Raw genomic sequence first — 23,410 nt, forward strand, 5'->3', positions numbered from 1 at the left:
ATACAATAGATCGACTTGTGGTGCGAATATATCTCAATAAAATTGCATTTATTTTAAAAAGTCAAATGACTTGAATCCCAACGTGAGGGAGTGATCTCCAAGTTCCTTTCTTTCCTTTCATTTCCCCAAAGAAAACTGGGGAGAGGACGCTCTCTCTGTTTCAATTCCATCAAAGGACCAGCATGTTAAGATTTCCACAATCCCTATTCTTGAAAACCCTTTCCTCCTTATGTACCTGAAGCATCAAAGCCTATGGCTCATACACATCTCAGGGTCACAAATGCTAAAGCTCAACACCAGTGACTCCATTTAGGCAGTCGTGTTCCCCGTAACAATTAAACATTGATTACAGCTTAAGCTTAATGAATGTGGTTCGAGTGATGACGCATCACACATCCATCCAAGTGCCCTCAGCACCTCCAAAAGCAGAGGTCCAATATTAGCATCATGGTGACAAGACCGAGTCATTGCTTTGGTACCAAAAGAACAGCGACAGAGACTAAGTCCAACTGACCGAAATTTATTTCTCCAATGTCGCTAATTTGATTCTGGTCTCTTTCTTCTCCTTCCGCTTCTGCTCCTCATTTCTTACCGGGAGTAGAATTGGACTTAGCAAACCTAGCAAGGCAGGTGCTTCCTCACAGCCACTGAGCAACACTTTGAGGGGCGACAGGTGAAGCTCTGGGGGCATAAGCAAGGAACCTGGACGAACTGCTGATGTTTTTGTCTAGAAGTCTGTTAGGCAGAGAGAAAGAGCCTTTTGCAGACTAGTAGTTTGTGCATCGGAAACAGGTATTTTGATCGTTTCATTAGAATGTCAACATTTTATAGTGTTGCCTGATGGAAGTTTCCTTTCAGGACTTTCCTTTCTGTGTCTTTGGTCCTTCAGCTCTTTCTAGGACAGCACTCAGCAAACTTGATTTGGAATGGTTTACTGGCGTGGTACCAATTCTTTCTGAACATTATCAGTGAAGGAAGGAATCTGCAGAGAAGAGCCAGCGTCTGCATTGGTGGTTCAGTGGGAGAATTCTCGCCTCCCATGCGAGAGACCCGGGTTCGATTCCCGGCCAGTGCATGTACCTTCTGCCCGGCCTGGTGCTTTCCTTATGGGGGTGCAGTGCCCGTGTCCTCTGCAGCATCAGCAAGTGCCACAGCACAGCCCGATTGTCATTTTCACTTTCTCCCTGCCAGGAGCACCGGACACGGGAAACACACCAAAAACCAAACTCAAGCCTGCACAATTCACTGATGGACTGCTTACTCCCTTTATCTTCTCCTTTGTTTGAGTTCGACTTTGGAAGCTGCTGTTCAAAATGAAATCTAGTACTATGTGCTTTGGCTGGTCGCACTCTTTTGGCAACGATAAAACAAGTGTCTTTTGAATGGGAGACTTGAGTCATGACAGTAGGCCTCCGTTTCTAATATTCACCTGGAAAGCTATGTATTCTTTGTAAGGACTGGTTTAGCTGCAGCTTCTGCTCTTTGTGAACTACTTTCATTTTTATTGCATTCAGAATATTTTCTAATTTCCATTACCATCTCTGCTTTCATACAAGGATCCAGCGTGGTTGTAAAATTACAAATACACAGGATTACCTTCTTGTTTTTGTAACTGAATTTTAGATGCTGGTTGAGCCTTCTCAAATGTCTCACGAGGAACATATTCTCTGGGCAGTCTCTGGTCTTGCCGCTGACATGTGCTTACCAAGCGCCTTAGTGTAAATGTTTAAAAGATGCGCATCAAGCTCAAAAATACAGGCAACCAACTCTTGTTTTCTATATAGTTTTACAATCATTCTCAAAGATCAGCGTGCCAGGATGACACTTCAACAACTTCAGATATTTCCTTCTGGATATTCTAAAGCACTAACACTAAAATGAAATATCAATACAATGTCATAGTCTCAGTGGTGTTACATCCTAATTTGTCAGTTACCCTTCTCTCTCACTTCATCTTCTCTCAAGCTTCAGCAAAAAAGAAACTTACTAAAAGAAAGGGTTATAGAGACTTAGACAGAGTCTAGAGGCCTCCCTAGGATTTTCAGGAATACTGCTGTGGGGCTTGGCATGACGTGGTAGTTTGCAGTATCTGGCTGAAGCTTGCATAAGATTAACCTCTGCAATGACCACTCAACCCTGTTTGAAATCTGTCAGGCACTGAAAATGGATTTGGGTCCATTTCTTTTCCTCCTTTGGTTCAAGAAGGCATTCTCCATCTCACGGTGCCAGGGCCAGGCTCATCACTGGGAATCATGTCCCACATTGCCAGGGAGGTTGTGTCCCTGGGGAAGTCAGTCCGTGTAGCAGAGTGAGCAGTGAGTTTATTCGCAGTGTGGGCTGAAAGAGAGAGACCTCATCTGAGCAACAGAAGACACTCTCCAGGGGTGACTCTCAGACATAATGTCAAGCAGGCCTAGCTTTGCCTGCCTTCTGACGCAGAATTAGTCTCCTAGGGAAGCCTCAAGATCAAAGGCATGCCTTATCTTTTGACTTGTTGAAGCTGGGAATGCAGCATACCATAAGGGGATTGGTTTCATAAAGGTGATTAAGTTGCAAGTTATAATTCCAACGCTGTGAAAATATCCAAATTAAGGCACCAAAAAAGGATACCATCTGGATGAAGGCTGCCGGCATCTGGGACAGCTGTGTCGGCTGGGCAGGCATGTGGCTGACGTCTGCTGTCCTTTCCTCCTGCCTTGCCATTACAAATGGCTCTCTCAGCTTCTGTCTCCAGTGCTTTTCACTAAGCATCTGTGATATCTTACTTAGCTTCTCCTCCGGGGCAGGCTCTGGGTTTCGTCTCTCACTTAGCATCTCTAAACATCTGTGACTTGGTTTTCATTCTCTGCCTCTGTCATCTCTTCATTATGACTTTTTGAGAGACACGGATTGGAGGTATGCAATGTTGCCTCTCTTGCTGTGAGGACGGTCTAGGTGGAGGCTAAATAATGAACTTGATCTCAACAAGGGACTCGACCATCTGTTTGACCTCACACACCCTTGGCTCTATCTGGCCACTGCTCAGCACCCAGGACGCACACCATCTCTGGCCATCATGTTAATGACTTTCTCCATCAACCAGATCTGCATGTTTCCCACATCCTCTCTCAGCCACAAACATGCATTTCCCACTCACAACTCCTCATTTACCAGCCAAATGCCCCATAGGTTCTCTGAATTACCAACGCTAAAGCCCAACGCCCCAGTGAGTCCCCTGTCGGCTGCACACGCGACTCTCCCTCAGCGCTCTATGGCCAGATCCGAGCACAGCATCTCCCAAACAGTAGGGCCCTGTCCCGAGTGTCTCAATCAGTGAACAAAACAGCACCCTCCCCTATTCCCACCCCTGCCCCGTTAGTTCCTTTACCCTCACCACCTCCTTCCAGTTACTAAGTCCAGATCTCTCCATCCTCTTTGGAAAAACTCTCACCCTGCTTGACTCGTTCTGACTGACTGGATTTGTCCACTACTTCAGTCACACCTGTGTGTTTAGGTGGCACCGTAGCCAGGACTAACGTCTTAGGGCACGTGGCTGTTTGAAAATACCCAGCACCCGCCAGGCGGAGGCAGGACCCTGGCGCCTCTGCTGAGTTCCCTTGAGGACCGGCCCGAGCCGTGGTGCCCCCTGGCGGAGGAGCCGGGAAGGGCCCCGCAGGCTGCACCAGCGCCCGTTTCCCCACAGCGTCTCAGACTCTACTGGGAGGGCAGTTTCATTTTACCCTTTTTAACTCCTGAACCTCCTTTTCTTGGCCATTTGAAACCTCCTGCTCCACAGGTCACGGAGGGCCAGTTTCAACAAAGATGAAACACCACGGATTTCCGCAAAAGCCAGTGTCGGGGAGGGGCTGATCCGAGGGGAGGGAGAGTCCCCAGGTGCGAACTCAACGGGTTTTGTCTTCGGGCCGACTCTGGGCGGGAAATTAAACAAAAGCTTGGGGCAGAGTGTGCGGTTTTCCTCCTTCAGGGGGTCCTCTCCTGCGCAGTGGTGCGTGCTCCCCACACCCGCAGCCCAGGGCCCCCGCTGCGGAGAGGCCGGGCCGCCCGGGCCCCGACACCTGCCGGGCCCACCTGGAGACGCGGCGGCTGCACCACGGCGCTTCCCCCGCGGGGGGCCCAGCTCAGGACCCAGGACGTCCCGGGAGCTCCGATCAGACCTTCCCCAGCGCGCGCTTTCCCTCTCCCTCCCTCCCGGCTCTGCTCCCGCCTCCCCCGGCCCCCAGAGAGCGGGGTTCACGGCTTGCCCTGCGGCCACCCCCTGCAGGGGCCCCGGGGAGGGTGAAGCCCGGCGTGGGCCTCCGCTGCAGGCTGGACGAAAGGGCGCTGGAGTCCCCACCAGGCCGGAGGAGCCGTGCCCAGAGCTCTCAGACGCGGCCCGGGGCCGGGGCCCAGCCACCAATCCCTCCTTGTGAGGGGCAGTGGCCGAGCCACCCCGCCAGGGCGGCCCCCACGCACCGCCCGGGACTGGGGGTGACACCCTAAGGTCTGAGCATGCCGGGGCCAGTGAGGCTGTCCCCCCGCCTCGGTCAGCCGCGCCCTTTGCTCACCTACCGAGGTCAGAAAGCGGAGGGACGCGCTGACCCGCACGGAGGCTTCTCCGACAAGAGCCTCCGGAGTGTCCCTGGCCCGGTGAAGCGTCGCCTCTGCAGCGCGGGCTGCCGTCTGGAGAAGGCGGGGGGGCACCCAGCTCCGGGAGGGGCCGGGTGGGGCGGCGGCGCCCCGGGGCAGGCAAGGGGCGCCCCAGAGGATGGAGAAGGAGAGGCAGCACCTCCGTCCTCTCCCACCGTCTCTCGTCGAGCTGGAAGCCGGGACGTCGCGGCCCGACCAGGGCCAGATGCAGAAGAGGCTCCGAAACGACTCCCAGGACACCGGGTGGAGACAGGGCCCGACGCGGGGCGCGCCTCCAGGCACAGGTCCTGCCCCACCCGCACTTCGCCTCCGGGCGCCAGAGGCTTTGCAGAGCCGGGAGCACCTGCCCGAGCCGCCGTGCCCGCAGTGGGGACCCGAGCCCGTCATCTCCGCGGGGCGGGGCTGTGCCGCCCTCGGCGCTTTTCTTTAGTTCTGTCCTGAAATCAGCCTCTTTCCGGAGTGTCCTCTAGGTCCCCTAGGTGAGGCTGGTTCAGCTCAGCCAGTGTCCTCGCCACTCGTTTTGAACCTCACGTTTTCATTTACGTCCAGCCTGCAGAGAAACTGGCTGCCACCTTTTCCGCTTCCAGGAGCCCGGAGGAGCCGGTGCGCCAGCACTGCGCACAAATGTGGGTAGATTTAGTCACCAACCCTTGCTACTTCTGGCTCCTCTCGGTCCACCAGCCGGTGGTGACTTCCTGGGTCAGCATGAGCTCCGGAGACGCTTAGCGATGAGGGGACAGGGAGGTGAGGCCAGCCACCCCTTAGGTCCAGTCCAGGAAGAATAGATCAAAGGGAAGGGAAGGAAATCCCTGAGGCTTCCAGACCGAAATGGCCAAGAAGTGGACTTCCCAGCGAGCCGAGTCCTCCTGTGGTGGTGAAGGTGAGTTGAGAGCCCACCTGCTCTTCGCCCAAGTGCAGAGAGCAGACCACCTGGGCCCGCGCAGCAGGGAGTGTGCAGCCCCCAGTCTTCTACGATGGAGAGCACTTGAGCATCCACTTCCAGCAGCAGCTCTGCGGTTCCCAAGGACGCAATTATGCTTAACTGAAGAAAGGATCCAGGGTAAGGAAATGGGAAAACTGCTGTAGTTCAAAAAGCCACTGTTCCTGCCACCATCACAACCACTTCCCCCTTAATTTTAATTGCATTTTCCAGGTCACTGCCCCAGATTTGCAACATTTCCTTTCTAAATGCACTGTTTCTGGAACGTACCATGAGTCTGGGGGTTTACTGATGAACATTGGAAGTATTATAGTCATTTTATGCATTCCAGAAACCTGCATGATAAACACAAGCTCACCTGCACCACTTCCCCCAAGATGGGAAAGAGAAACTAGACACAGATGAAAAGCGTTAAGCACAGGCTTTAAATCTGCTTTCCAGTAAAGTTCACCTTCCCTGGATATGCCCATCCAGGGTGTTCTCTTTCTGACATCCACTCCCAGAGCCTGCCATCAGTTTTCCAGCTCCAGGCTTTGCTTCTCCCTCTGTATCCTATTCTGACACCCACGTGCTTTCATAAGCAGAAAACGTCAACCATTCCTCTATCTCCAGTTTGCACCAAAGGCCACCGTCTTTCCTAGAAAGAAGACAAAATAGAAATATCGTCACAAGACGTTGTACATTTCATGGTCGTAAATAACTAAAGGAAACTTTTCCTAAAATCAAAGCCCTGCCTGAAAAGTGACTTTCTTCAGTTAGTTTGTTTCTTGTTTCATAGGCCCACCCTCACTCAGTGGCCAGCGTTAGCAGACCTTGATCAAGCCTGCACACAGTGCACTCGTCTCCCGTGAGGTGACAACCCAGTGTGTGTGGTCACAAGGCGGTGCCCAGTACATGTGCACACCCATGTCCACTCAGACAGGAGACTTTGACAGCACAGTGCTATGTCTGTGTGACGGTTGTTCAGGACTGTAGGTATTTCAGAAGGTACTGGGCTGCGTGTGCGACAAGTGGAGGACTATCCTATAATATTTTAGGACTCTGCAAGCTTAGCAAGACAATGTGTTCTCCTCACACAACAGGATAGGTACATTCTGAAGTGAGCTGAGGGATGGGAAATGAAGCCACGTGGTGAGCGTATCTGAAAACGAAAAGAAGGGTGCTAGGTGAGGCGCCCTAGGAGGTTGGTCCCTGGGCCCTGAACAGCTGCCTTCAGGATATAGGGCCTCACTCCTGCTAAACCAGCCATCAGTTAGGGTGTCCCAAGCAAGCTCTGTGCAGCCAAGCTGGCACCAAACATATAGGAGCGTAGAGCCGGAAATCGATGCTGTTCACGCCTGGTTTCGAACCGGCGACCTCTCGCATGTGAGACGAACATGATGACCACTACACTACGGAAACCTTGCCCCAAATGGTTCCATGCAGTCCATCCCTCCCAAGCCTCCTCCTGCGCTCTCCAACTACTATGGTTTGCAATACACCAAAGGCAACTGCGTTTTGAAGTCGGACACCTGCAGCGCAGTGGTGGAACAGGCCCCGGAAGGCACCGCGCAGTCCTAGGGCACCGCACCCCGCGGCCCCCGATGGGCCCCGGCTGAGGGCTGTACGCCGACCTCCCGCGAGGACGCTGAGCCCCGCCCGCCGGGTGCAGTCTCGGCTCTGCTGGTTCCGGAACTGAGCGCGCTGGGACAGGAGTGGCCGTGACAGGCTCTCCAGCGCCCAGAGCTGCAGGAGGCGGCGGGTCAAGCTGGGCCGTGTCACCGACGCTGCTCCCGTCCCGGGGCTGCGGACCCTCCGGCTCGGTGGCACGTCTCACGGCACCGGCGGGCAGGGTCTTGGCTCTTGGCATACGATCCACTCTTCGCGTCCACTCGGAACGGCCGTCTCTCCCCTGCGCGGGCGACGGGCCAGGCCTCGGCGCTTTCCTGCCACCCTGTCTTCTGGACGTCTCCGCACTGTCCTCCTTGACAGAGGAGCTGCCACTGCGCCTGCCGCTGTCGCCTGTGCTCGCCACTGGACTGAAGTCCAGGACTTCCCTCAGCCTTCCGGTTTTAGCAGGTACCGAGGCATTTGACTGATGCAAAATCTCGACCCTCCAAGCCAGGCCCACACCCCTGGGCGGCCTCTACTGAGCTGCTCCCAAGACGAGCCAGGCAGGAGGCCACGCGCCAACCGCGGAGTATCAGGGCGGCCACCCGGCGGAGGAGGCAGGGCAGCCCACGCAGATCTCACCGTCGCGCCAACCATCCCTCACCTGCCTGAGGTTCTGTTCTAAGGGCTGTTTGATTGCGCCTTTATCGTCCTTGCACCTTCTCTTTGGCTGCCTTTTCAAATGTTCTTGCTCAGCAGGTCATGAATGCGAGTTTTAACAGAGACGTCGGGGCGGTTTTCGGAGAAAGGTCGGGACTGGAGAGCGTGACGCGTTCTCCTCGCAGCAAAAGGCCAACGCGCAGAACGGGTTTCCGTGTGCTGAAAGGACTGAACACACTCACTCTCTCCCCCCCCCCCCCACTCTCTCTGTCTCTCTCTCCCCCACCTCTCTCATTCTCCCTTTAGGGTCCCCATTGGATGTGGAATTAAAAAAAAAATTGGGGTCGACTGTGCCACGTTTCTTTCCTACGATCAATCCCCTGGTGCGGGGGTGCCGAGCTCCTGGCACAGCCGCCGTCCCGGACCCGCCGTGGGGAGGAGGCGGCGGCGCTCACCGGGCAGCGGCGCGGGGCTCCCCGGGGCCTGCTCGGCTCAGCTGGGGACGCGGGCGCGCTGGACGGCGTCGTCTCCCCGGAGCCCGGAGGCCCCGGTCGAGTGAGGGAGGGCAGGGCGCTGGAGGTCCTTCCTCCAGAGGACCACGGGGCGGGTCGCCGTCCCCTGCTCCCCCCGGGGAGCCGCCCACTCTCCGCGCGCGCCCGCGTCCCCGCGCCACCTGCCCCTGGCCGGGTGCCGGCGACCCCGGGCCCGCCCCGACTGCCGCCTCTCTGCAGACTGGGGGGAAATGCTGGGGACACCGCCCCGGCGCGAGGGGCCGCCAGGGGGGCTCGGCCACGGTCCGGGCCGCGACGACAGGCGGGGAAGCGCCGTTCTCCGGGCGGTGGGGAGGGAAGGCGCGGTGCGTCGGCGCTGCCGAGGCTCAAACCCCGAATTCCGGGCACGGCGAGGCTCGCGAGTTAAATTCTCCCCCCGCCTTTGTCAGGGGAGTCATTCGTTCCATTCAGAGATGGAGAGATGGAAGGGCTTTGCGGACCACTGTCTACACATCCGAAACGAAAAACCACGAATTTCTGCCCAACCGGGATCCCGGCATGAGGACAGCACCGGCGCCCAGGGCTCCCGGGGCCTGTGGGAGCGCAGGGAGAAGGGCGGCACGTCACGCGGGTGGAAACGTCGGGCTGTTTCCCGGGAGCCCTGATCCCACCCGCGCTCGGGGGCTGAGCGGGGAGTGTGGGAAGCGCCTGAGGGAGAAGCGGCCTGAAGGTGCGGGAAGCGGAGCCGCGACTCCGGCGCCGGGGGAGGGAAGGCCCGCAGGCCAGCACCCGCGGTCTGTCGTCACACACGGGGGTCAGGGGGAGCGCGCGGCCACCCCTGCGCGACAGAAATTGTGCAGTAGAGTTTCCGCAGGAGGGAAATCCCAGGGTCAGCAGCTGCCCAGGTGCAACGCACCAGCAGGCCTGGGGAGAACCGCCTTCCCCATCCGGGAGGGCTGCCCCCCCCGGGAAGTCTGCCGCCCACTCTTTCTTTAAGCCAACTCTACAAAAACTCTCACTGCTCACCCCAGTACATGGGACCTGACTTCCCAGGGGCACAAGCCTCCTGGCAATGTGGGACATGATTTCCAGGGTTGAGCCTGGCCCTGGCACCCTGGAATGGAGAATGCCTGCTTCAGCAAGAGGAGGAAAAGAAATGAACCAATGAAGTATCAGTGCCTAAGGGATTTCAGATACAGTGGAGTCAGGCTTCAGCCAGAGATTGCAAACCGCCAGGGTATACCAAGCCCAAACAACAGTATTCCTGAAAATCCTAGGGAGTGCCTCTAGACTCTGTTTGAGTCTCTATCAACCTTCCTTTTAGTAGTTTACTTTTTGCTGAAGCTTGAGAGGAAGATGAAGTGAGAGGGAGAAGGGGTAACTGAGAAATTAGGATGTAACACCCACTGAGACTATGACATTGTATTGATATTTCATTTTAGTGTCTAGTGCTTTAAAACATCTGAAATGTTGAAGTGTCATCCTGCAGCACTGGTCTTTGAAAATCATTGTAAAACTATATAGAAAATAAGAGTTGGTTGCCTGTGTTTTTGAGTTGATGCACATCTTTTAAACATTTACACTAAGGTGCTTGTTAAACACATGTCAGCGGCAAGACCAGAGACTGCCTAGAGAATTGTTCCTCGTGGGACACTTCAAGAGGCTCAACCAGCATCTAGAATTCAGTTACAAAAATGTAAGTAGGTCATACCACGTATGTGTAATTTTACAACCACGCCTATGGATCCTTGTATGAAAGCAGCGATGGTAATGGAAATTAGAAATATTCTGAACTCAATCAAATGAAAGTAGCTCACAAAGAGCAGAAGCTGCAGCTAAACCAGTCCTTACAGAAGAACACACAGCTTTCCAGGTGAATATTAGAAACGGAGGCCTACCTATCATGATTCAAGTCTCCCATTCAAAAGACACTTGTTTTATTGTTGCCAAAAGAGTGCGACCAGCCAAGCAGATAGTATAGAAGTTCAATCTGAAAACAGCAGCTTTCGAAAGTGGAACTCAAGGAGACAAAGGAGAAGATAAGGAAGCAAGTACAGTTCATCCAGTGAGTTGTGCAGGCTTGAGTTTGCTTTTTGCTGTGCTTCCTGTGTCCGGTGCTCCTGGCAGGGAGAAAGTGAAAATGACAAGCGGGCTGTGCTGTGGCACTTGCTGATGCTGCAGAGGACACGGGCACTGCACCCATAAGGAAAGCACCAGGCCGGGCAGAATGGTACGTGCACTGGCCGGGAATCGAACCCGGGTCTCTCGCATGGGAGGCGAGAATTCTCCCACTGAACCACCAATGCAGATGCTGGCTCCGACCTGCAGGTGCCTTCCTTCACTGATAATGTGCAGAAAGAATTGCTACCAGGCCGGTAAAACATTCCAAATCAAGTTTGCTGAGTGCTGTCCTAGAAGGGAGAGCTGAAGGACCAAAGACACGGAAAGGAAAGTCCTGCAAAGGAAACTACCATCAGGCAACTCTAAAGTGTTGACATTCAAATGAAACGATCAAAATACCTGTTTCCGTTGCACAAACTACTAGTCTGCAAAAGGCTCTTTCTCTCTGCCTAACAGACTTCTAGACAAAAACATCAGCTATTCATCTAGGTTCCTTGCTTATGGCCCCAGACCTTCATCTGTCGCCCCTCATAGTGTTGCTCAGTGGCTGTGAGGAAGCACCTGCCTTGCTAGGTTTGCTAGGTAAAACTCTAATCCGGGTAAGAAATGACAAGCAGAAGCAGAATTAGAAGAAAAAGGCCAGAATCAAAATAGCGACAATGGAGAAGCACATTTCGATCAACTGGAATTAGTCTCTGTCGCTGTTCTTTTGTTACCAAAGTAATGACTCGGTCTTGTCACCATGATGCTAATATTGGACCACTGCTTTTGGAGGTGCTGAGGGCACCTGGATGGATGTGTGATGCGTCATCACTCGAATCATGTTCATTAAGCTTAAGCTGCAATCAATGTTTAATTGTTTCAGGGAACACGACTGCCTAAATTGGACTAACTGGTGTGTTGAGCTTTAGAATTTGTGACCCTGAGATGTGTATTAGCCATAGGTTTTGATGCTTCAGGTACATAAGGAGGAAAGGGTTTTCAAGAAATAGTGATTGTGGAAATCTTAACATGCTGGTCCTTTGATGGAATTGAAACAGAGAGAGCGTCCTCTCCCCAGTTTTCTTTGGGGAAATGAAAGGAAAGAAAGGAACTTGCAGATCACTCCCACACGTTGGGATTCAAGCCATGTTGACTTTTAAAAATAAATGCAATTTTATTGAGATATATTTGCACACCACAAGTCGATCTAATGTATAAAATCAATGATTGATCCTCTTCAACTGTCCAACAAGGACGTATTGTCCTCCAGGCAGTCTCTAATCTTGCAACTGACAAGCGCTTAGCAACGGCCTTGGGTGTAAATGTTCAGAAGCTAGGCTTCAGCTCCAAAATAAAATAATTTTATACTGAGAAAGAAGGCTAAATTTAAAAAAAAAAAAAGTGAGCGGGCCACGCTGGCTAAGCAGGCGCAGTTCTCGCCTGCCATGCCGGAGACCCAGGTTCGGTTCCCTTTGCCTGCCCATGTAAAAAAAAGGAAAAAAAAATTCATCCCTTTCCTTTGACAAGTGTACCTTAATTGTCACCTAGAGGACAAGGTTAAATTTAGAGTCCCGGGCTGCCTGCATGCCAGGCCAGAGAAAGGAAGCGTGTGAGAAGCCCCCACCCAGCTGCCCGCAGGCCTGCTCCGACGTGGGGTGCAGCGCGCACGCGAACCCCTACCCACGCACACCTCGCCGCGCAGGGTTCCCAGGCGCGGACGTAGCAGGGTCGGCAGCTGCCGAGGCGCCACGGGCCAGCCTGGCCCCGGGAGAGCCGATCCCCGCCCAGGGCGCCCCCCGGGGAAGTCTGCGAGCGCACGTCGCCGGCCCAGCGCGCCCCTCCCCGCGCCTGTCCCCGCCTGTCCCCGCCCCCCGTCCCCCGCCGTCCTCCCGACCCGCTCTCCGCAGAGGCGCCCGAGGTCTCCGCGCCCCGCATGGCCGCCTCCTCGGGGCTCGGCCTCCCCGCCCTGGTCCGGCTCCCCTCCAGGGCCACGGCGGACACGACGTTCCCCTCCACTCCTCCGGGGAGGACGGCGCGGGAGAGAGAAGACGTGCGCGGGCCTCGGCGGGGTCTCCCGAGCTGCGGACTGGGCCGTCCATGATCTGGTGCGGGTTTGGGGAGGCGGCACCCACCGTCCTGCTCACCGTGTGGGGGTGACTCCTCCACCTGCCCTGCTCGGGGCGCTGACGACACTTCTCCGTTTCCGCGAAGCTCCCCGGCTGCCTGCCCGGCGCCCGCCCGGCTCTCTCCCTGCACACCGTCTCCATGCAGCCCTCCAGGATTTCCGGCCGCCGCTTGCGGCTCTCCTTCCCCCCACGGGCCTCGCCCCCAGCCTCCTCCCCCGTCGCCCAGTGAGCAGGTCACCAGCACGCGGAGCCGAGGGGCCGGCGCTGACCCCCCTCATTTCCAAGGAGGCGCCATCGTCAGGAAGTGGCCGCGGCCTGGTTGTTTCGAGCTCAGTCCCGACTGGGTCTCCGATGCAGCCGGACAGGGATTTGCATCTTTGCATGGCCGCCTAGACCCGGACACTCTGGGCAGTGGCTCTGGAAAGCCTCGGCCGCTGGAGCACAACAGTGACTGGTGAGGACGCGAGGGCGGCCTCGGGCTTCCTGGGAAGTGCGCACAGGGTCTTTCCTTCCTCGGCGCTCTGCATGGTGGCGGTGGCCCTTGTCATTTGGCACTTGGTGCACAGTATAGTTCAGGTTGAAAAAGTAAGGTGCTGGGTGAGGAGAGCCGCCAGCGAGCACTTCCCTGACCGGGAATCGAACCCGGGCCGCGGCGGTGAAAGCGCCGAATCCTAGCCACTAGACCACCAGGGACACGGCCAGGTGACACCCGTGTGGCTCCTGGTGTCTGTACCCACCGCCCTGTGACCTGGGAATCCCGGGTCACCTATCTCCGGTGTCGGGTCTCCTCCTGGAATCTTCCCGAAGGCGGGGGCCCCTGCTTTCCCTGCACGGACATCCCGCACACCACGCACCGAGCGTTCTGCAGCCAGTGTCCTGCCCGGGCGGCCCGCCAGTCCCCACAGCCATGGAGCTGGGGCGGTCTCCCGGCTGAGCTCAGAGGTGACCCGTAGATGGGCTCTGTCAGGCAGCTGCTGGGAGAGAAGGGTTGGGGACCCAGGCCTGGGGGGCAGGTGAGGGGAGGAGACTGGAGGGGAGAAGTAGAGAACGGGACGGAATACAGAGACCTCCACACGTCCAACATCGAAAAGGACTCTGATGGATGCAGAAGCAGAGACGGTCTGCATGGGGGACTCCTTCCAGCAAGGCCTCGGGGCCTGCACTGAACTCCTGAGCTTCTCCTACAACCTGCTGCGCCTGCGGTTCTCCCAGCTTAGTGATGGAAACTCCAACACATGCTGCGTCCAAGAAACGTAGACGCTCAGACACAATGTCCAGTTAGTCAGCCATTCGTGTGTCCTCAGTGGTCACGTCTGGGCGCTGATCCACTCTGGGTTCCTCCCCCTGGGCACTGCTGAGGTTGGGTTCGGGCAGTTCCGTGGGGGGGGCTCGCCCGTGCATTGGGGGATGTTCGCCACGTCCCTGGTCTCGGCCGACCGACCAGTGTCACTAGAATGACCCAGCGCCACCCACAGGCCTGCCCAAGTCTTGACACTCAAACCGTTCTCGCAGCCCATTCTCCCCCTTTTCTGGGACTCGCACCTCTTTTAGTTCAGTCTAGAGGTACTTCAGGGGCCATTTTACTCCACCACCCCGTGCATCCCAGAGCAGCAGATGAGCCGTGCAAGGGGGAGAATGTGGTTAGATGGGGTCCCCTCCCCTCGGAACCCCTCACCAGCACGTGCTGCCATCCCGGCCCCTCCCGATGCCACCGGAGGAGAGTTAGGTCCTGGGTCAGCCTCAGGGACCGGCTGGAGGTGACACCCGGCGGGGAGGGACATACAGGGAAACCCCCTGCCCACTGCAGTCCTGTCCACGAGGACCCTCAGAGGGTCCTGACGTGATGCGGAAACCAAGATTCCACTCCTGTATGGGGCGGCTGGAGGAGAGAGATGAGAAGGAAGAGGAGAAATCACATGAGGTTGCCCGATGTAAAGTCACCACGAAGCCGACCTCCCTGGACCCGGGTCCTCCGGGACTGATGAATTGAGTCAGGCACCAGAGCCCAGTTTGTCACAGCCCAGAGCACCACCCGGCCACCAGTGAGCAGGCGACCCAGACTCCCCACCTGGTAGCACCGCACTTCCCCACACAGGGTTCCTGTGCATTCCAAGCAGGCAAGTGAATCACTTTTGCTTCCAACTGCCCTTAGTGGAAGAGAGGTTCGCATGTGAAGGAGATAGAAAAACCCTCAGAAAAAGAGCAGGTGTCTTTACCCTCTGGAAAAAAACAACACACTTCTTCATTTTAATTCCCACTTCCCAGGTAGTGTCTCACCTCCACCATCAGCGTGCACTTAGTTTATTTTTAATGCACACCTGGTGGAGACTAAGATGAAGCTGAGAAGTTCACAAAGAAGATTTCAAGTAGAGTAACCATTTTTAAAATTTAAATATACATTGCAAAAACAACCCAAACACATAAATGCGTTGTCACCTAAGCCATATTTATAAAGATGGTAGAATTATACATAAACAATAAAAATGTCATAAAATGCCTTTAAATATCTGCTACTTCCACTAAAATTTATCTCTGTCTTCAAAATCTGACAGCCAATGCCAGAAATCTCCTTGAAAGAAAAGAAATTGTAAATAACTCAAAGCTTTGTACATTCAGAGTTAGACATAAGCAAAGAAAATTGGTCCTGAAGTTAAAGGCCTGGAAAATTGGCTTTTTTTTTTTTTTTTTTTTACAGGAAGAATCCAGAGTCAGTGTTGAGTTTTGAAGGCAATTTGACTCCTCATTAGCTTTGCAGAGAACTGGAAATTCAGCTGTGGATGCAACTGACATGATCATGATTTAATTCTATGAAATGTTCTCATCGCAACAGACAAACCAGCACTTGCCCAAACACCACTTGGCCAAGTTGACACATGAACCTGACCAACACATCCCCACAGGGTTCCTAGACGATCTTTGGCCACAGAGGGACAAACTGCACCCTTGGCACATGTCTCACTCTGAAATGAGAGGTATTATATGACAGCATACCTTGCTCTCTGTCACAATGCCACATCAGTTTCAAAATGTATCGAGGTGTATAAAACAGAAGAACAAAAATGGAAGGCTTGTACCAGCGGACATTAAGACTTAGAGAGACAAAGGCGTGTCCTGGAGGCATCAGGCCACACAAGTAGAGAAATGGACTGAGTTGAGAGACCTGAAACTGACCCACACAAATATGGTCAACTGCTTTTTAATCGAAGCAGGTCAATAATGGTGCCGAAACAACTGGGCATCGATATCGGGGGAATAAGCCATTATTTCTATCTCACACTAAATACGAACGTTCACTTTAGGTACACCTGAGACCAAGAAACACACACGTTAAAGCTGTAAAGAATCTTGAAACTATCTTTGTGGCTTCTCTTTGTGGTAGAAGGCAAGATTTATTAAACAGGAAAAAGAAAGTATAAGTATAAAAGAAAGAAGTAATAAATTAGGCTCGTTAACATTATAAATACCTGCTAACAGAGGGCACCATTAAGCAAGTGAACCGGTAAGCCGCACGCAGGGAGGAAATAGTCATAAAATACATCTGCCTACAAACCTTTATGGGATGTACAGTGAGCTCCCCCAACCTGATAATAAAATCATCAAACCACCCAAGTCCTTTAAATGGGGGAAACACAAGACTTTTGGCAGGTTTTCTAAAGTTTGGCATCTACCTGTCTTTCATAGCAGGTTCCTCACCTAGGCATATTTCCAAGAGAGATGAAAATAAATGCCCACCACACTGCTCAAGCAATGAGTGTTCAAAGACGCTTTATAACAAGAGCCAAGACTGGATACGACCGAAATCTCCGTTTTGTGGTCAACGGCAGAGGCGCTCTCGTACGTTGTGCAATGGAGGCCTGGTCAGCAATGAAGGGGGACTGCTGGCTCATTCACGGTGGTTATCAAAGCTAGGGCCCGCCAGGTCTCTGTGGCGCAATCGGTTAGCGCGTTCGGCTGTTAACCGAAAGGTTGGTGGTTCGACCCCACCCAGGGACGCTTGTTTTATTTTCGAAAATGGGGTGCTTGCCAAAGTGCTTCCCACCTGCACATCTTCTCCGGGAAACCTTGCTCCTCCCCGTCCTCTGAATCTTCTGCACAGTAGGACTGCCAGATAGAGTCACCTCGGTTAACTGCTGGTTTCTCAGAAGAACTCTGGGGCACTCCGCTTCTGGGGTCTTGGAACTACCGTTTTTGTCCTTCACATTTTTTTGGTTTTAATATTTTTATTGAGTTATCTTCACACACACACAGCATCCATCCAAAGTATGCCATCAGCGGCTCACGCTGTCATCACATGGTTGTGTATCCATCACCATGATCATTTTCAGGACATTTACATCACTCCAGAAAAGGAAATAAAGAGAAAACACCGTACATCCCATATCTCTTAGCCCTCCCTCTCATTGACCACTAGTATTTCAATCGACCCAATTGTTTTTTACCCATTATCCCACCTAAGAGTTGCTTTATTTTCATTATTTTTTTACTCATGTGTCCCTAACTTGGATAAAAAGAGCACCAGACATGATGCTCCTTTTATCTACCTTGTCAAAAGATGGGTAGAACATATGGAATAAAAATAAATAATAGGGGGAACAAATGTTAAAATAAATTTAGTTTGAAATGCTAGTGATAAATGAAAGTGAGGGGTAAGGGGTATGGTATCTATAATCGTTTTTTTTTTTCTCTCTGTTATCGTTTTATTTCTTTTTCTGTTGTCTTTGTATTTCTTTTTCTTGAATTGATGCAAATGTTCTAAGAAATGATGAATATGCAACTATGTGATGATACTGAGAATTACTGATTATATATGTAGAATGGAATGATATGTTAATGTTTTTGCTTGTTCTTAATTTTTTTAATTAATAAATTTTTTTTAAAGAGCACCAGACAAAAGGTTTTCACAATCGCACAGTCACATTGTAAAAGCTATATAGTTGAACAATCATCTTCAAGAATCAAGGCTACTTACTGGAACACAGCTCAACAGTTTCAGATACTTCCCCTAGCTACTCCACCATAAACTGAAAAGGCATATCTATTTAATATGTAAGAATAACCTCCTGGATAACCTCTTGACTGTTTTGATTATCTCAGCCACTGAGACTTTATTTTGTCTCCATTTCTCTCCTCCCCCTTTTGGTCAAGAAGGTTTTCTCATTCCCATGATGCCATTTTCCAGCTCATCCCAGGAGTCCAGTCCCATGTTGCCAGGGAGATTTAACCCCCCATAGGGGTGGAGGGCAGTGAGTTCACCTGCCTAGTTGACTTAGAGAGAGAGGTCACATCTGAGCCACAAAAGAGGCTCCCTGGGGGGCGACTCTTAGGCATAATTATAAGTAGGCTTAGCTTCTCCTTTGCAGGAAGAAATTTCATAGGGCATCTCCAAGATCAAGATTCACGCTACTGAATTAGTTGTCCCCACTGTTTGCGAGAGCATCAGAAATTCCCCAGATGGGGAAGTTAATTTTCCTCTCTTCTCCCCAGTCACCCTGGGGGACTTGCAAATATTTTTTATTGTCTGCCTAAATTACTCTTGGATGTATCAGGGCATCACACCAACTTGCACAAACCAACAAGTTTTCACTCCTTATTCAAAATCGCGTGTACTTATTATGGTGTTTGAATCAGCTGATCATACAAGTTAAATTAGCTAATATGCTACCAATAATATAAATATTTGCACCAAATAAACATCTCTCCCTTGGGTCTCACACCCAAGTTGAAGTTTTAAAGTGTGGACGTATCATCTGTATTCTGATTTATCTTAGTTCTATCCAGATGATTCATATTTCCAGTTAAAGTCTGATCACTTTGTCAACTTTGTAACCAGTTGTTGATGGGGTAATTCCGCTGTTCATAGCTTCAGTGCTTTGAATCTGAGTCTCAGGTATTACATAAATAAGGAAATTTCAGGGAACACCAGGTTATATGCAAATGGCTCAGTATCTCAGAATTTAGAAAGAAGCCAATTCTTGAAAATGTGACTGCTGTAAGAGCTTATAGTCTAGGGCCCTTTACACGAGGCCCCAACCTGATAACCCATGCTGTCGACTTCAGTTCTCTGAGTTTGTATATGATAGTGAGTCCATATGAGGGAGACATGGTAATATTTGCCTTTTTTGTTTCTGTTATTTCATTCAACCTACTGTCCTCAAGGTTCATTCACCTAGTTGCATCCTCACAGCTTCATTCCTTCTTGCAGCTGCTCAGTAGTCAACTGTATCTACATGCTTTTTGACAAAGGAATCTCTATCCTATTTTGTTTGTACTGTCCTTCATTTGGCCCTTTACATATGGTTGTTTTTTTTTTTAACTGGAAAATGGTTCTTTCATCTGCATAGTGACAGACAATCACGAAAAATGGAGTGGAAAGTACTAGGGGAGAATGACAGCACACAATTTGATAACTGTCAGCCATCTGTTTCATGCTATTAAAGAGAAAAAATGAAAACTTAGGATATCTGTGTAATATTAGTAAATTAACCCTCCTTGCTAATTAATCCCAGTCCACTTGAAATAAAATGGAATAATACATTGAGGCTTCCATTGTGTGCTAAGCATGACTGTTCCGTGGTGATAGGCATGAACTCAGGAGGCCGAGAGCCTGGGTTTGGCTCCTGCCTCGCCAGATGATAGAGTGAAGATTGGAAGGTCCTATAACCTCTCTGAACCCCATTTTCATGTAAAGAAATCAATATAATTATAACACCTATCTCATAGGACTGTTGTAAAGATTAAATGATTTAATAAAGATAGACAATTGACACTGAGGCAGGAATACAATAAGTATTAAATAAATGTTAACCATTATTAGTAATGGTTTTCCTCACCTCATGAGGAAAAGGGCCCCATCCTTTTCCTTCTAATTTTATCACCCAGAAAGATCCCTTACCTTTAGCTGGTGAATGATAAATTTTTGTTGAATAAGCAAATGAGTAAGCATCCTTAAAACTCAATCACTTTCCTTATGTTCCATACATTTAAAAAAATGGTTTACAATATAAAATTCCAGTTATGAAGGGAGTAATATCAAGAGTTTAGTGAGTAGATTCAGATGTCTTCTTTTCTTGACCTAAACTCTGAATTTAAAATATATATATTTTAAATGTGAAACTTAGAATTAGAGGTTAATACTGACCCATTGCCCTATATTCTATTCTTCATAGATGGTGTCTCTGCTATCCCCAGAGTCCCATAAAAGTGTCCGTGCCTGTTTGAAAGGATTATATGCCTGAGAAAAGCCAGGTTTTCATCCTGATCCTCCTGTGGAGGCGGCCATTTCTTTACTCCCTGTCCAGCACTGTCGGCTGGAGGCTTGATTAGATTATCTCCCTGGAGATGTGACACCCCCTATTGTGGGGGCCCCCCCCCGGCAGGGCAGGCTCTGATCTCTGGGGAACTAGTGTCCTTGTTTGCCTGTCCGCCAGGCTCTGGAATATTGCTTCCTGGAACTGGGGAGTTTCCCGCAGCTCAGACACAGGGTTTTCCTGGTGGGTCCCCATATCCACAGGGTCTTCCCTACGGAAAGAGGCTGCTGCCAGCTGCACAACCACTCACACCGCGTAAGTCTCTCTTCCGGATCTCTGAGAGGCTGTGCCACTCTTCCCACTTGTAGGACGGGCTCCTGTTGTCTTGAGGTCCAGCCCTAAAGGAGGGCTCTGGGAGCGCCTCATGAGCGCTCCGGGGATCAAAATCATTTCCACTATGGCAGGGACAGGGCGGAGGATCTGTGTTGGGCACCAGAGCTTCCATCAGCCACTGCAGCTGCCCGCCAAGTCGCAGTTTTAATGAACACATTGGCACTGCTAAACACACACTGTGAACACAGACACAGAGAAAGCAGGAAGGTTCGCCTTTCTAAATGTAGGGTTGGAGACAATGAAAATAGAGATACCAAAATTTGCATTTAAATATAATAAAGAAAACTGGCATTTGGGACTGTATGAAGTTAAGCTAGCAAGTAATGAGTGAAGATGAAGCAACAAACAGTATGTCAGAGATGCTAAGAATAATATTTGCAGCATTACCATTTCCATTGATTTCTGAGAGTGTATAGTAACTACACATGCATCCAGAGCTCTGAGTTTTCACTTTTCTTCTCAGTGAAGGTACATTTCCATAGACTGTCCATACAGAGTAGTTTTAACGTAACATGCCGGTGAAACACTTTCCATTAAATATTCACAAGCAGAGTTTTTACCGTATTTTATATTTTAATAACAACATTTCAGGTTCATCAAATCACTGGAATTTTAAGTTTGGCAATGAATATGAAATAACTTTTGGACTTACAGAGTGATTCTATCATTACTTAAAATGCCTCTTAATAAGTTAGGAAAAAAAAATAACAAGTTGAGAAAAAATAAACCTTCCTTTTTTATAGAGAGAATGTTTAATTTTCATTGCTTATTTTGGAAGCATCTAGTGAGAGGAAAGAATACATATGTAATTAAACGAATTGGTAGATAGTTGAATAATGTTTTTAGTTTTTAAACATTCTCATCAGTTGTGTTAAATTTTTACTTCATGTTCACTTATAATATATATTAGCAGTTCAAGAATGAAGTGAAATCTAAAGCAGGATGTATGAGACACCTGCATATAACTGACAATGGCAGGCACAAGGACACTTTACTCTGGGAACTGCACGGGGAGATTTATGAAGGCACGTGACAGCGCACCTAAAATTGTGTCATCAGTTACTATAAGCAGAAAGCTAACTTTATTGTACTTGAGGAATGAATGTACTCAATGTACTTAGTCTAGTCTCAGTTACCTTAGTTTAAATGTCTAATGTCTCTAGTTTTCCGCTTTAAAATGTATTTCTAATTTGTATAGCTGCAGGTATTCTTGGACTGCAGGGTTATTGTCAAGTGTGATTTCTGTTTTTATTTTATATAATCATCTAATGTGACATGCTGACTTTTACAACTTAAATGGCATTAAATAATTTTAATAAATGTATATTTGACAACCTATGAAATGGAATTTCATAGGGGAAAAAAGGATATAGACAATAGAATAGAGAATTCTTTGTCACGTAAACATGTAGAGAGTAAAAAAAAAAGGCAGTTCCAAGACCCCAGAAGCGGAATTCCCAAGGTTTTTTCTGAGTAACTAATAAGGAGTAGATTATATTTTGGCAGGCTGGTTGCGTAAAAGAGGCAGAAGACAAGGGAGGGACAGGTTCGGGAAGATGGGGGGGGTAGAAAGGGCCTTGACAAGCACGTTGCCTTGTGAAAATACAAGGGGCATCCCTGGGTGGGCTCGAACCACCAGCCTTTCGGCTAACAGCCAAACGCGCTAACGAATTGCGCCACAGAGACCCGATGGGACAACAGTTCGATAACGTCATGATCGAGCACTCATTCCAATTTCAGTGCATGACATGCCAAGAACTGTTATTCCCGATTCACCCCATGGTGGAGATATCAGTCGTATCCAGTCTTGGCTCTCGTTATCAAGCTTCTTTGAACATTCACTGCGTGAGCGGTTTGGTGGGCATATATTTTCTCATCTCTCTTGGGAAATGCCTAGGTGAGGAACTCCCGCTATGAAAGACAAGTAGATGCCAAACTTTAGAAAACCTGCCAGAAGTTTCCCAGTGTTGTTGTGCCCGTTACATCCCCACGCACGAGTGTGAGAGTTGTGTTTGCTCCACATCTTCACCAAGGTTGGGGTTTTCAGCCTTTATCATTTGAACCACTCTGCAGGGAGAGGCGGGGACTCGGCGGTTTTACTGTCCATTTCCCTGACACCTGGGCATACTGAGCAGCCTTCCATGTGCCTTTTCATGTAAGGCCATTTGTGTGCCTTTCCTTCCAAAACATGTCTTGTCTTTGCCCATTTTAAATACTTGGGTGGGTTGATAATTTTATTATCAGGTTGGAGTTGCTCATTGTACATTCCAGATAAGACTTGTGGTATGTGATTTGTGAATATTTTCTCAGGTATGTGGCTTGCGGTTTCGCTTTCTTAATGGTGTCTTTACTTAAGAACATGTTTACAATGTTGATGAGCCTAATTTATCACTTCTTTCTTTTATACTTATACTTTCTTCATCCTGCTTAATAAACCGTACCTTCTACTGAGTCACAAAGACAGTTTCATAATGCTTTACAGCTGTAACGTGTGTGTTTTCGGTCTCGGGTCTACCTCAAGTCAGTTTCCCTGTGCAGTGCGAGGGAGAAATAACGGGGTATTATTCCCCTGACATCGAAGCCCAGTTGTGTGAGCTCCGTTATTAACTGCGCTGATTGAAAGGCAGTTGACCATGTACGTGTGGGTTGGTTTCAGGCCCCTCAACTCAGCCCATCTCTGGCGTTGGGGGTCATTCTCCTGGCATCAGGTGACCGAGACAGGGACATTGCAGAACATCCCCCAATGCACGGGCGAGCCCCCCACACGGAACTGCCCGAACCCAACCTCAGCAGTGCCCGGGGGAGGAACCCAGAGGGGATCAGCGTCCACACGTGACCAGTGAGGAGACACGAATGGCTGACTGGACATCGGGTCTGAGGCAAACACCAGCTTCTCATTTCCTGGACGCAGCATGTGTAGGAGTTTCCATCACTGAGCTGGGAAAACCGCGGGCGCAGCAGCCTGTGAGCTCAGGAGTTCAGTGCAGGCCCCGAGGCCTTGCTGGAAGAAGCCCCCCCCCCCCCCCCATGCAGCCCGTCTATTCCTGCATCCATCACACTCTTTCCCAGGCTGGAGAGGTCGGGGTCTCGGGGGCTGGCCCGCTTCTCTCCCTGGTCGCCTCCTCTCCAGCCTCCTCCCCTCACCTGCCCCCCAGGCCTGGTCCCCAACCCCTCTCTCCCGGCAGTCGCCAGGTAGAGCCCATCTGTGGGTCACCTCTGAGCTCAACCGGGTGA

At 50.7% G+C, this 23,410-nt stretch overlaps 5 non-coding genes across 5 annotated transcripts; 2 read left to right on the plus strand and 3 right to left on the minus strand.

The window, feature by feature from the left end:
- The first annotated feature begins 1,004 nt into the window (after nt 1-1,004).
- On the plus strand, nt 1,005-1,075 carry TRNAG-CCC (transfer RNA glycine (anticodon CCC)). The gene has a single exon. It is a non-coding gene; the product is annotated as a tRNA-Gly (tRNA).
- A 9,467-nt stretch (nt 1,076-10,542) lies between these two features.
- Nucleotides 10,543-10,613, minus strand: TRNAG-CCC (transfer RNA glycine (anticodon CCC)). The gene has a single exon. It is a non-coding gene; the product is annotated as a tRNA-Gly (tRNA).
- A 2,544-nt stretch (nt 10,614-13,157) lies between these two features.
- Nucleotides 13,158-13,229, minus strand: TRNAE-UUC (transfer RNA glutamic acid (anticodon UUC)). The gene has a single exon. It is a non-coding gene; the product is annotated as a tRNA-Glu (tRNA).
- A 3,226-nt stretch (nt 13,230-16,455) lies between these two features.
- TRNAN-GUU (transfer RNA asparagine (anticodon GUU)) lies at nt 16,456-16,529 on the plus strand. The gene has a single exon. It is a non-coding gene; the product is annotated as a tRNA-Asn (tRNA).
- A 5,259-nt stretch (nt 16,530-21,788) lies between these two features.
- On the minus strand, nt 21,789-21,862 carry TRNAN-GUU (transfer RNA asparagine (anticodon GUU)). The gene has a single exon. It is a non-coding gene; the product is annotated as a tRNA-Asn (tRNA).
- Between the last annotated feature and the right edge of the window lie 1,548 nt (nt 21,863-23,410).

The sequence above is a fragment of the Tamandua tetradactyla genome, chromosome 4, assembly GCF_023851605.1.
Source record: "Tamandua tetradactyla isolate mTamTet1 chromosome 4, mTamTet1.pri, whole genome shotgun sequence".
Taxonomy (NCBI): Eukaryota; Metazoa; Chordata; class Mammalia; order Pilosa; family Myrmecophagidae; genus Tamandua; species Tamandua tetradactyla.